The sequence below is a fragment of the Podarcis bocagei genome, assembly GCF_964188305.1.
Source record: "Podarcis bocagei genome assembly, chromosome: 4".
Taxonomy (NCBI): Eukaryota; Metazoa; Chordata; class Lepidosauria; order Squamata; family Lacertidae; genus Podarcis; species Podarcis bocagei.
In genome coordinates, this window is record NC_138128.1 from 85,035,626 (window position 1) to 85,048,601 (window position 12,976).

General features: G+C 40.1%; 1 protein-coding gene across 11 annotated transcripts in view; it reads right to left on the minus strand.

Annotated features, from left to right (window-relative positions):
- The window catches only part of ZMIZ1 (zinc finger MIZ-type containing 1), a 375,238-nt gene that overhangs the window by 169,732 nt on the left and 192,530 nt on the right, over positions 1-12,976 (minus strand). The gene's annotated exons all lie outside the window — the stretch shown is intronic.

Consider the following 12,976-nt stretch of genomic DNA (forward strand, 5'->3'; position numbering starts at 1 on the left):
GCTTGACAATGGAATGGACTACTTCAGAAAGTGATGGACTCTTCTCCTTTGGAAGTTTTTAAACAGAGGTTGGGTGGCCATCTATCAGGGATGGAGGTAGATAAATGCTCCTTGTTACTAATTCTGGGCCAGAATGGCTAATTCTAGAATGGAAGAGAGTGGCTTAGCTCAGAACATAACTCGGTTGGGGACACTCTTCTCATGTTAGTGAAACAGGTGTACCACACCCCTCCAGATAACATCAGTATGTTGTGGACACCACACAAATACCAAACTGCACAGGCCCTTAACTTCCACAATTATTCTCAGAAAATGAATGGTGGTATACTAACTGGATATATGTGTGGAGTGTCCACATAATGAATTAGTTTATTTACATGATGCAGGCGAGGAGAGCTCACCTCCCTCCATTCCTTTACAATGCAAAGCCTGGTGCCATCTCACAGTATTGTATCTGAACTGGGCTAATGATGTCAGCAACTGACATGCTTGTCGCTGAAAATCAGGTTGTCATATTTCGGGGGGGGGGGCAAATGGAAAAATGGGTCTGGTGACTAGAATGTTATTCTAAAGACTACCCCAAAATTCCAGCTGCTAAAAACAATTAATTTGATATGTCCTTAGCATCACAAAAAGTGGGTACATAAAAAAATACCCTACAATCTAGTATATAAATCGAAGTGCTAATTTAGTAGGATTTTCAGATTTCCCAACTCTACCACATACTGTTTACTACAGCTAAAAAGCTGGTATTTCTACCAGTCAAATTTGGGAGGGGGGATTAGGAAATATTCTCCAGAATTAATCACAATCAAATGGAACAGAGGAGAAAATAGCTACAGTTCGAAAAGTAGGGCACTTCAATGCCCGTGGCTTATCCCCTCTTCCTTCATAACACATTCTTTTGGGAGGAGGGAAGAGAAAGTGCTACTACAGAACGATTCTCCAGTTGGCATTAATAAGTGCCAGCCAGCTAGTAATCATGCCTTCTTAAATTTAAAATGTTCACAATGTTTCATGATTGCTGAGGTTAGAAGGAAGTTCCAGTGTAATTGCACATCCTCACAACTGCTTTCCAAGCTTGTGCAGACGAAACCTTGTTGTCCATTTCAGCACTTTAAAAATGTTACACTTAAAAAAAAAGGATTCCTAATGCAACACAACCAGGATGAAAACTTTCGAGATTATGATAATTTTCTGTTATTATTCCGCGGTCATGTCTGATACCTCCTTATCTGCCTCTCTCTTGCTAAAAGACATTTGCTGATCTTAAACCTGGCTTGAATGAATAGCAATTGTTCCCATTTGGTTTTCAAGGTACTTTTTTTTTGTTTGTCTACCCCATTCACTGGCCTGAAATCAGCAAGGCCTCAGATGGCTGTTGCTATGGCAACCCTGTTCATTCAACACTGGAGTATAATGAAGACAATGTGTTTTCCATTTAGATGAGTTTTGGAGCAAAAAAAGAGAGAAGACTTCTGCTTAACAGCTCCATAGAATGCAGGGTAATATAATCAGGTTTTCTGTAGTACCAGTTACATCATGGTGTGTTCCTAAGAGAGAGAATGTTACACCCACATTTAACCATAATTATGGTAGTGGTCAGATTAATCAAATGTGAGATTGTATTTCCTATGTTTTAAAGACTTTGCCAAAGAAAACAGAAGGGAAATATATTCACGCCGTATTTTATGTAAAAACGGCAAATAGCCCGTTAATACTTTTTCTACTGTTGATACTTTTTTGCCTTTGTGGACTTGATAACAGACATTCCAGATATTCCTTTTAACGTGCCTATTTTCTCAATTCTTAAGCAGGAGTGGCATTTGAACAAAAATAAATGAGAGTGGTTCAGAACAAATGTATGTGAATAATTATTGATTTAAAGTGGGCAGGAAACACTTTCCCCTCATTCTAGCATTCATTTGTCTTTCTTTGAACTAGTTAAACCCCAGATGAGATCCATATAGTTGCTAAGCAGAATAATATGGTGATGGCAGAAAATACCAAGAAACCCCAAAACAATTCTGCATCACTGAAATTTGTGTAAAATCATTTACAAAAATTGTTTCCTAAAGAGCTTCAGAAGTGGGTTCACTCCTGTCACTTCCACTTTAAGGTCACTCTTGTCTAGTTTCCTAACATTTTATAGCTACTCAGAGCCTTTCAGGTGGCACGAAATATAAATTACATAAATAGTTCAGTTTTATCTCCAACTTTTAGAAACTACTTCTATTTATCTATTTACATTTCTTTCACAAGGACTTTGGACAGCTAACACCATCTGATTAAAATAAATCTGTATAAAAACCAATGGAGCATTCATTGACAGTCTTTCTATACATGCCTTTGTTGACACACAAATCTGAGTTTCATACAGATACAAATCATGCTTGAGATGGAAACTTCATTAAACTAGTAGAACAGCTGGACCAAGTCTTTAATTAATGTAACAATAAAAACCCAAATCCAGACATCTCGAGGATACCTGTGCACATACAAAAGTTCCAAGAAAGTGTCCATATCCGGATGCAAGTGAGTATCACCTGCAGTTAACAGTCCTCAAAGTTCCCTTTCATACATTACCATAGTGGTTAGGTTGCGCCTTCCCTATGGCTTGATCCTACATTGGTCTAGTAATGTTTGAAAGGTAGAACCTCACAACAAAACATAAGGTACTACCTACAGCAGAGTCAGTGGCTCAGATGGAGATGATAGTGTCATATGCCACATCCTATCCCCAAAAAGCTGGCCACAGAAGAAATGCAACCAGCGCATAACATGTTAACTGGCTCAAAGTCAACATCACATAGGATTTATTGATTTGATTTAGTTTTGAGGATATCTAGTATCTGAAGGAAATGGTCAGAGGCTAGGACTAGAGGAGGCAATATTCTTTAGAGGGATCTGCCTATACCCTCCAGTGGGACGAGTCATCAAGTTAACCAAATGTCCTCCAGTCCACTCTTGCAAACATATTATTATTAATTACTACTACTATTTATCTGCACTTCACCCTAATCCAAAGACAAATTACAGAAAATACACTGGGTCCTGAACATATACATCTCATGTGTTAAAGGCCAGGGTAAAGAGATGCATAATAAAGTTGCCTGATACACCTCTGTGGGAAGAGAGTTCCACAATTTAGGGGCTGCCACAAAGAATGTCCTCTCTATGATTTTATTATTCCTGGGCCAACACCATCCCTGAATTTCTGAGGGTGCTGGAACTATCAAGAAGAACCACCTCAGCTGATATTAACACTTGAGAGGGTCTCTAGCGAATGATGCAGTCTTTCAGATATTTGGGCCCTGAGTGGCTGAGGGCTTTAAACACTTGAATTGGGCCCAGAAACAAACTGCCAACCCATGCAGCTGTTTCAAAACAGGAGTTGTTTGTGAACTAAATGGAACACTATCCAGTGATCTTGCCATTGCATTTTGGATCAATTGTGGTTTCCAAGTCATCTTCAAGAGCAGCCCCATGTACAGCATAATGCAATAATTCAGTCTAGAGGCTACCAAAGCATGGGATACAGTGGCCAAGTTATCACTGTCCGAAAAGGCTATAGACAGTGAACCAACTGTAATTGAAAAGGGGCATTCCTAGCCACAGAGACCACCTGAGCCTCAAGTGACAGTGCTGAATATAGGAGCATTGGGAAAGAACAACTTGAAAGAAGTATCACTTTTTTGCGTTGTTTTTGCAAAACAAGAGGCAGCCAACTGTTACCTGCTGAAAGTAGGGGTTGGTTCACATGTGGCATGTTTGCACAAGAGGTCCATTTACTCCAGCATCCTGCTCTCAAAGCAGCCAACCAGATGCCTATGGGAAGCCCGCAAGCAGCGCATAAGCACAGCAGCTTATGCTCCCTGCAACTGGTATCCAGAGGCATACTGCCCTCTGATACTGGAACTGATGGTGCTAGAACAATTCCCCTATGAGGAGAGGGCTCCTGTTACATTCTTATGATGAACACAACTTCCAGTGGTGACACACGTTTGAATAGGCCATCTGTCGCCTCCCTTCCCACACAATATTTTCTAGCGCAGTCAAGTTCACACATTCAGTTGCCATTGATATACAGTTTTTAGAAAAAAGGAACAATCATGCTTTCTCTTTATAGTTCACATATTCAATTAAGTGCAGCTACAGTTATTACATTTCATAGACACACTCATTAATGTAAGAAGGGCTGATTTTTATTTCCCTTGGAAAATGTATTCAGGCCATTTAGTGTTCCAAATAAAATGGGTACTGAACAGAAAAAAATGTGTAAAGCACAATTTCTCCCATTCAAAGAGCAATCAAGCCATATTTTTTTGTACAAATGATCAGCTTCAAGTTACCAACCTTTTTAAGCCAGAGGACAACTGCAGAAGTAGGCTGTGTTTTATTGATGGTATAGAAGCTACGAAGTTTTTCATATGGCCACCTTTTTCCAATATGGAATATTATTGCAAACAGTTGGGGAGGGGATCACAAAAAATCTGTTTGGAGTGAATTTGTAAGGCATGTAACATAGCAGCAATTCTGGGTTTGCCACCAAGCTCAATAGGAAACCACAGCCAATCCTGGCTCTCTAATGAGAATACCTGTATGATTTCAATTACCTTATTTTCACCTTCACCTTTCACATTTTTTAAGGCGTACACTTGTGAAATCTTACATGACATACTGTGTGAGGAGGCCCTTAACTTCACTATAGCTGACTGTTACCGTAGAGTACGCTTGCTAGAAATAGCAGAACACTACAAATCGTTTCTTTACCTTGGAACACATGTGGAGAATTGTCCCCACACTAAAATTTCAGCAATTTAAACCAGTGTTTCCCAACCACTGTTCCGCGGCACACTAGTGTGCCGCGAGATGTTGCCTGGTGTGCCGCGAGATGTTGCCTGGAGGGAGGCGGGCAAGTCGGGCGGCGAGAGGCGGGACGGTGGCGAGGAGAGGCCGCCCAGCGCGGGGCTCTCGCCGTCTGGCTGCTTGGCTGCCTGCGAGCTCGGCGGGCAGCGCCTCCGTCCGCAGCGCCCGCCTCGCGGCTCTCATTCCCTGCCAAAGCTCACCCAGCCAAGCTGCGCTCTCCTTCCTGCCTCGCTTTGCTGCCTCCTCCCCCCCCCACCCCCAAAGCTTGGAGGTTCCCCGGCAAGGGGGAGGGAAAAAATTGAAACTTACACTTTTGTGCGTCCCTCCCGGCATGACGCTGCGCGCTGACGTCACGGGGCTGTAATGGTGGTGTGCCTCGAGATTTTTTTCATCAAACAAGTGTGCCTTTGCCCAAAAAAGGTTGGGAAACACTGATTTAAACACTGACTCACATTGTAGGATTGTAGTAGAGCCGAAAATTACAGTAAATTTGAAAGTTGACACATTTTCTGCAGCATACTTTGACTCTGAATATATGTGAATGGCTGGGAATCCCATAAGACTTACTACTCAAGCATAAAACTTGTGAATCTCACTGTGATCACCAAAAGGCTTCTTCACAACAAAATGCTTGCAAAACGTGATATTATGCAAGTCAGGTTTGACACACCATGAGAGATTTGGTATTCAATGTCATCCATATACTTGCTTTTTCATCTCATTCTAAGGAATTAATGGAAATTCTGGTGCCTGAAATCAGTAATGGAGTTATGGGAGCGATATTATTGGTTTGTTGTTGTTCTTATTTTTATTATGTATTCTGTAGGTTTTATGTTGTAATTTTAAGTTGTGAAACACCCTGAGGGTGGTATACAAATTTAATAAATAATAAGAATAAATAATAATTTTAAAATGTCGATCCAGCGTGCAGCAGCAGTGAAAAGGGAAAATTCCATGTTAGGGATCATTAGGGATGGGATCAAGAATAAAATTCATACCTGCAATATCTGATGCAACAACATCTGGAATACTGTATACAGTCCTTGTTGCCACATCTCAAAAATGACAGTTGCTTTTGGGAAAGGTGCAGAAGGAGCCAATTGAAATGAACAGGAGATTGCAGGAACCCACTTATGAGAAATGTGTGGGTTTTTTGTGTGTTTTTTTGAGGGGCAGGGGTTTATCAAGAAAGGGGTGATAGAATAGAACAAGGCTACTCCTGTGGTGTGGAAATGGTAGAGAGTCTTATCCACATCCCATGCACAATATTAGATCCCAGGGTCATTTAATGAAAGTCAAGGGAAGAGGATACAGGACAGACAAAAGGAGGTACTTCTTCACACAACCAACTATGGATGTTGTTGACACAAGCTGTGATGATAGCCACCACCTTAGATGGCTTTAAAGGGGGTTTAGACTCATTCACTGGGAATAAGGAAACTAAATGGTTACTAGTCAAGTCAGGCATGGCCAAACTTGGCCCTCCAGCTGTTTTGGGACTACAACTCCCATCACCCCTAGCTAACAGGACCAGTGGTCAGGGATGATGGGAATTGTAGTCCCAAAACAGCTGGAGGCTGTTTTGGCCATACCTGAGTTAAGTATATACTGTCTCCTCTGAATGCCATAGCACAAAATAGGAACAAGAACAGAAAAGTTCTTGAGACCAGGCAAAGGGGGAGAAAGCAGTATCTGTATTTTATACCCTAACCATAACTGTACCTTAAGAGAATATACGAACTATATATATCCTTAGTTATGTATATAAATACATTACTAATGTTACTTGAGCAAACGTAAGTTGAGATTTAGAGACATACATCTGTTGGAGGTATGGTGAATTTGGTGTTAATTTATTATTTTGAAAATGAGATTCAGTTAGAAGTTGTGGGAAGCAATACTGAGGTATATTGATCAAATTACAGGATATAATTTACTGGAGGACCCATTGTTATACTGATAAATTGAATGGAGAAAGATGATGTTGAAATTGTAACTAGCCTGGTAAATGCAGCAAGGAAGTCTATATCATACTGTGGGGAGAGAAGATTGTTTCACTCATCAATTTTTTTAAAGACTCTGGGACATCACTACAATGACAAAATCGACACATTGTATACAAACTCAGCTCTCCTTTGATGGAACCAAATATATCTCCAGTTGGTCAATACTTATTTTATTTTGGAGCAATATATATCTCCTTATTCACTTTTTTTCTCTAACAAAATGTGTTTTTTGTAATAGTGTGTATGGACTGGAGTATTAAGATGCTGTTATTAGATAGGATTTCTTATTTTTGTATTCTATTTCAAACAAACAAACAAACAAACAAAACTCCAAGTTTATCCAAGAGAATACTAAAAGTTAAAGAGGCATTAATCACAGTAACCTTGGTTATATGCCAGAACCTGAGATTTTCTGAACCACAATGTTTTTCAACAAAACCTTCCATATTTCGCACACTATTCTACTTGTGCCACTCTTATGACCGCTGAACACCCAACCCAGTCTAAATCCCTAATGTAAACTCTTGTTAAATGGGTGTGACATTGCTTTCATTTGTGCAGTGTGTGTGCAGGTGGGGTACAATGTTTATAGTAGTGCACAGCAATAGAGATGGTTTAATTTCATATTGCAACACCCTAATGACTTTATTGTTTCAACTCACATTGTGATTTCAGCTGCTATTACCATTTAAACACCTGTATTATCAGAATACTGTGCATGAATGGTTTCTGGATAATTTACTTACATTACAAAAGACTAATTCAATGAAAGGATGTGCTATTTCTCTAACTGTTGCACTATTTCAGTCTCCCAGTATAACCTGAAATTTACCACTAAGAACAGCATATAAAGTTATACTGGAAGATATATGGAGTGGTTTTTATAAAGTAGGTTTCAATGAATAAAAATATGGCCAAACAGGTAAACATAAGGAATACACACACACACACACACACACACACACACATATCCCTCAAGGCTAACAAAATTTTGCTTCCAGTGAATGTTATCAATAGTATAAAAAACTGAGTTCCAATGAGAAACACACAATTGATTACTATATAATGGGATTTGTTATTATTTAAAAACCTTTTAAAAAGTTTCACCACATTTATTTATTGTTCCGTTTTGTGAAGTTAAGGATGTAGCTGACTTGGCTGAAGCAAAGCTGGCCTGGGCTCGGTCATTGTTGGAACTGTGGCTGCTTGGGGACTGTATATATGGGAAAGAGTGGCATATATACTAAACAAATAAGATTTGGGTTTTAGTGGGGGGTGTTTTTTCCTGGTGAAACACATGGGGGAAAAATTAAAATATCCCTCAATTGGTGAGCCAAATAAGTTATTATGCAATTTATTTGTTTGGCTAACCAATACTTTGCAAGAAAGGCTATCTACAAGTTTAGCTGGAAGAAGAAGTAGTAGTAGTAGTAGTAGTAGTAGTAGTAGTAGTTTGGATTTGATATCTCGCCTTTCACTCCCTTTAAGGAGTCTCAAAGCAGCTAACATTCTCCTTTCCCTTGCTCCCCCACATCAAACACTCTGTGAGGTGAGTGGGGCTGAGAGACTTCAGAGAAGTGTGACTGGCCCAAGGTCACCCAGCAGCTGCATGTGGAGGAACGGATAAACTGATGAATGGGCATGTGTAAAACAGACTTAAGAACATTACAAGAGCCTTGACAGATCAGATCATTCCCTTTCCAAGAGTGGCCAGTGCAATACCTCCATTAAGCCCACAAAGAAGGCAAGGAGCCTTCCCTGGTTAGTTGCCCCCAGCATCTAGCACTCAGGAGACTATTACCTTTACATTTACTATTACAGTTCCCTTTAGCTATCATGACTAACAGCTGCTGATAGACCTCTCTTCTGTTTATCTTCTAGACAAGGACTCATTGGGAAGAGGAAAAGTTGGAGGGTGATACCTCTTCTAAAGAGCATTTTGCATCCAGTTTCTGCCAGAATTATTGTTGATGGCTGCATATAAATTAACCACACACGTTAGCAATATTGTGAGTTAATGCGCACATACAAAAAAAAAACCCTCATTAAGATTTAGGTCCATTATAAGCCTTAATTAAGAATGACACGGTATTTCCCTCCCCTCTTTGAAGGAGAACACAGATACTTGTATCCCTAGTGTATTATAAATGTAAATATCTTTGCCTTGATAGAATATTCTTCTGCTGATGGGAATCGTAATGAAGTGTTGCTTCTGTGATCTCCACATATAATGCATTATTTTCACTTCAGTATCAAGAGACACTTTCAACGTTTTTCAAGTTAAATACCGAAGAAGCTACATTTCTAGGTTGCGTTGTGTCATGTTCAGAACGGGTCACAACGAGGGCTGGATTAATCAGTGCGCTCTAGGCTAGGGCCTCCACCAAACAGAGGGTCAGGTTCTAATGTAACTATTTGAGAGAGTTTCTACAAGGATAGAGGCTTATGCTTCTCTTACAGTATTTATTTGCCAGGCTTGTTTAAAATTCTATACAGTGCAAAAAAGAAAGAACGGGGGGGGGGGAGGTTTTTCATTAAGCACATACCAGGAGCAAGAGGATAGCTTCTAGTGTTGAGGAAATTTCAAATTTCAATATGAGGAAGAAAATATTCACGCTACATTTCATCATTCACCTTATGGGTCATCCAGCACGAGTCTCAATTTGCCAATAGCGTTCGAAGGGTGAGAAAATATGTTAATTAGAGTTATACTTTCTTTCAGAGAGGAAATGCAGACTTTCTAAAACAAAAGAGCTAAAAAATGCCTTGAAGACAACCTGGCAAATAAATTCATGAATGTTGCTACCCCCACTCCCAGATTATTACCCTCCAGCTCCTGTGCACACATACCTATATTAGTCATCTGTGGCATGCTGACAGCCTGGCTGACTTCCAGCCTGGTCACTAATAATAATAATAATAATAATAATAATAATAATAATAATAATAATTTTTATTTATACCCCACCCTCCCCAGCCAAGGCCGGGCTCAGAGCGGCTTACAAGCAATAATAAAAACAAGTTGAATGATTACAACTTAAAAACAAAAATAAAATACAACATCAAAATATTGAAACATTAAAATATTAAAATGTAGCCTCATCGCAGGAGAAGAAGGAAAGAAAAAAAGAAAGAGAGGGAGGGAATCAAATTGGCTCCAAGCCAAAGGCCAGGCGGAACAACTCTGTCTTACAGGCCCTGCGGAAAGAAATCAGATCCTGCAGGGCCCTGGTCTCATGAGGCAGAGCGTTCCACCAGACTTAAAAAGGCCCTGGCTCTGGTTGAAGCCAATCTAACTTCCTTAGGGCCCGGGACCGCTAGGGTGTTGCTAGTTATGGACCTTGAGGCTCTCCTTGAGGCACTCAGGGCAAATTCTAAGTCACCACAGATAAGTAGGCAAGTGGCTACTTATAAGCCTTCTAAAAAGACTCAGTGCTACTTCAACACAATTTAAATAATTTGCTGTTCCTCTGAAATATTCACCAAAATGTTCAGACGAAACAAAATATGGTGATGGGGACTTGACAAAGTCACAAAGAAGGATTTCTCTCTCCACAATGCTACTCTACTATGCAGCAACCAAAAGCATAGAAGAACCAACATGAAAGAAAAGGAAAAGTATCGCTGTGTTGGCTCCTGCTCCATGCCATTAAGACATTTATGGTGCTTATCAGTAAGATATCCAGCTTTCCTGAAGGACAGCCCTGTCTGTCTCCTTTATCTCCAGCATTACATGTAATTGCAAGGACTTTTCTCTTTCATGCTGATCTTCTGTAAATAACTTAAGATTATTAGAGCTGATGAAGCAATAAAAAAAAATCTATTCCGTATTCTCCTTTATTATGGTCTCAGGAACCATTTGAATACGCACTGAGGTCCACTGGAGGTCCCCAGACCACAGTTTAAGAACCACCAACAGGGAATGCAAATACTTGCAGATCACTTGGCCAGCATTGCCCCCTTCTCATCCTTTATCCACAAGAACACTACTATTCTCCCTTAGCCATAATGCTGGTGTTGATATCCAAAAGCCCCTTTGATTATATCCTCAGACCAGAATGAGCCCGTTTAATCATCTGCTGTATTGTTCCAGACACTCGCTATTAACTGACAAAACTGAATTTGAGAAAGGCTTCCTTTATTATTGCTTTTCCCGACATCACTTCTAATTATTTTTTCTAGCACCATGGGGTTAAGGAAACACATACACACACTGAAAAGCCTACTGGAAGTAAAACCAGAGTCAAATTCCAAGCAATGAAATCCAGCCGGATCTGCTGCTGTCACCTTGTTTTCCATCAGCCCCTATAAATGACTGTATCTTGAGGTGTATTTGCATGCTACCTTGGCACACTGCTGCACATAAATACATTACAGTAGCTAGAAAGTATGGGAGGGAGGACTGGCAGTAAAATGCATTGTAAACACAACACTATATAACTGGGTTGTTTCAATGCAATCCCACTGAATCTATACAGGAAATTAAATGGAGAAAAGAATTAATGTTGATATGGATTAGATCTCTGATTTGGGGTACATTTTCTCTCACTCTTACCCCTCTCTCATTGACAGCTAAGATTCACACCACACCCCGAGCTAGGGATTGTTCTCAGTTTGTTAAATGAGTAAGGTATTGCAACAAAAGGCATTCTAACCACCCCACACACTTCCATGGAAAATTTGTATTCTGTTAAACCAGAGCCCCAAAATAATACTCTATAATCATAGAGTTGGAAGGGACCTCAAAGGTTTGTCCAGGACAGCTAAACCATGAGCCTAGGTTTAGAAGACATGCCAAGTAAAAACATGGTTTAACACAGTGCAGCAGAACCCGTGGAGAAGCAAAGTAGCCACAATCTCCACTCCGAGATCCTGGACACTTGCTGGCTTGTGATATGCAAAAAAGGGCAGAGATTTAAATAGACATTCTCTCACCACTCTTCTATATTGCAACTCACTAGCTTAAATGCTTCGGAAAAGAAAGAAATGTGATTTAAATTTGGATTTCAGAGATGAAATTATTCACAAGACTTGAGAAAATTAATTCTGATTGCTAAGGCCTGGTAAAGTAAATGAGCTTACCAGAAGCCAGTTAAGGCTCACAAAGGAGGAGGTCACATCCAAGTTGAGTATTCTCACATCTACAGAGACTCCTGAGAATCACACACATCTTCAGTCATGACACCATAAAACAGACAATCATGTTATCTCATGCTAAGCTGAAGTTCCAACGTAGCTAAGATATATGACATAAAATGGCTTTTAACTCTTGGGTTTCTAAAGGTATCGCTAACATACCTGCCCCATCATACATTGTTCAGGCCTGCATCATTTCATGCAGTTTGGCAGGAGGACTTTCCTGCTTGGCAGGGGGTTGGACTCGATGGCCCTTGTGGTCTCTTCCAACTCTATGATTCTATGACTTGGTCCTCAACAAACTTGAAGTGTGTGGTTACACAATCCCCTTTGAAGAGGACGCAGGCCAGCTGGTACATAATATAATGCTTCATAAGCACAAAACACCTCAGTTTTGATATTTAACAAAGACTTTGGAGAGCTGAATTCAAGATGATAGGAAAATTACAGACTTTATTGGGCTAGAAGGGACCATTGCTGAAGTACTTCCTGTCAAAGCTGTATATGTAAGCACACAGATTCTGAGGGAAAGCAGAAGCTTTTGAGAATCTTTTATCTTCTACTACTTATTTTGGAAAGTGATCTGATCGCCCATCTGTTCACCATAGGTTCAACCACTACTCAAGTGATCAGTGATAAATTTGCAATTAGGGTTCCCAAACCCAGGGTGGTGATCACTGTCAACGTTTAGACTCAGCCACTATTTTGAATCAAGATGGCAGACACAACATGATTTTGGCATGACTTTGCCCCCTTTTTTGGCAAAGTCCAGCCACCTCTTGAGATATCATCACAAAACACAGCACAATAGTTCCTAAGGTGGAGGCAGTGGACTTCATCACCATGTGGATACCAGGTACCATTTTGAATGAAGATGATGGATGAAAACACAACTTTAGTGCACATTTTCTGGCACAAGTTTGGCCACCTCTTGAGATATCATCACCAAAATCAGCATTAGGGTT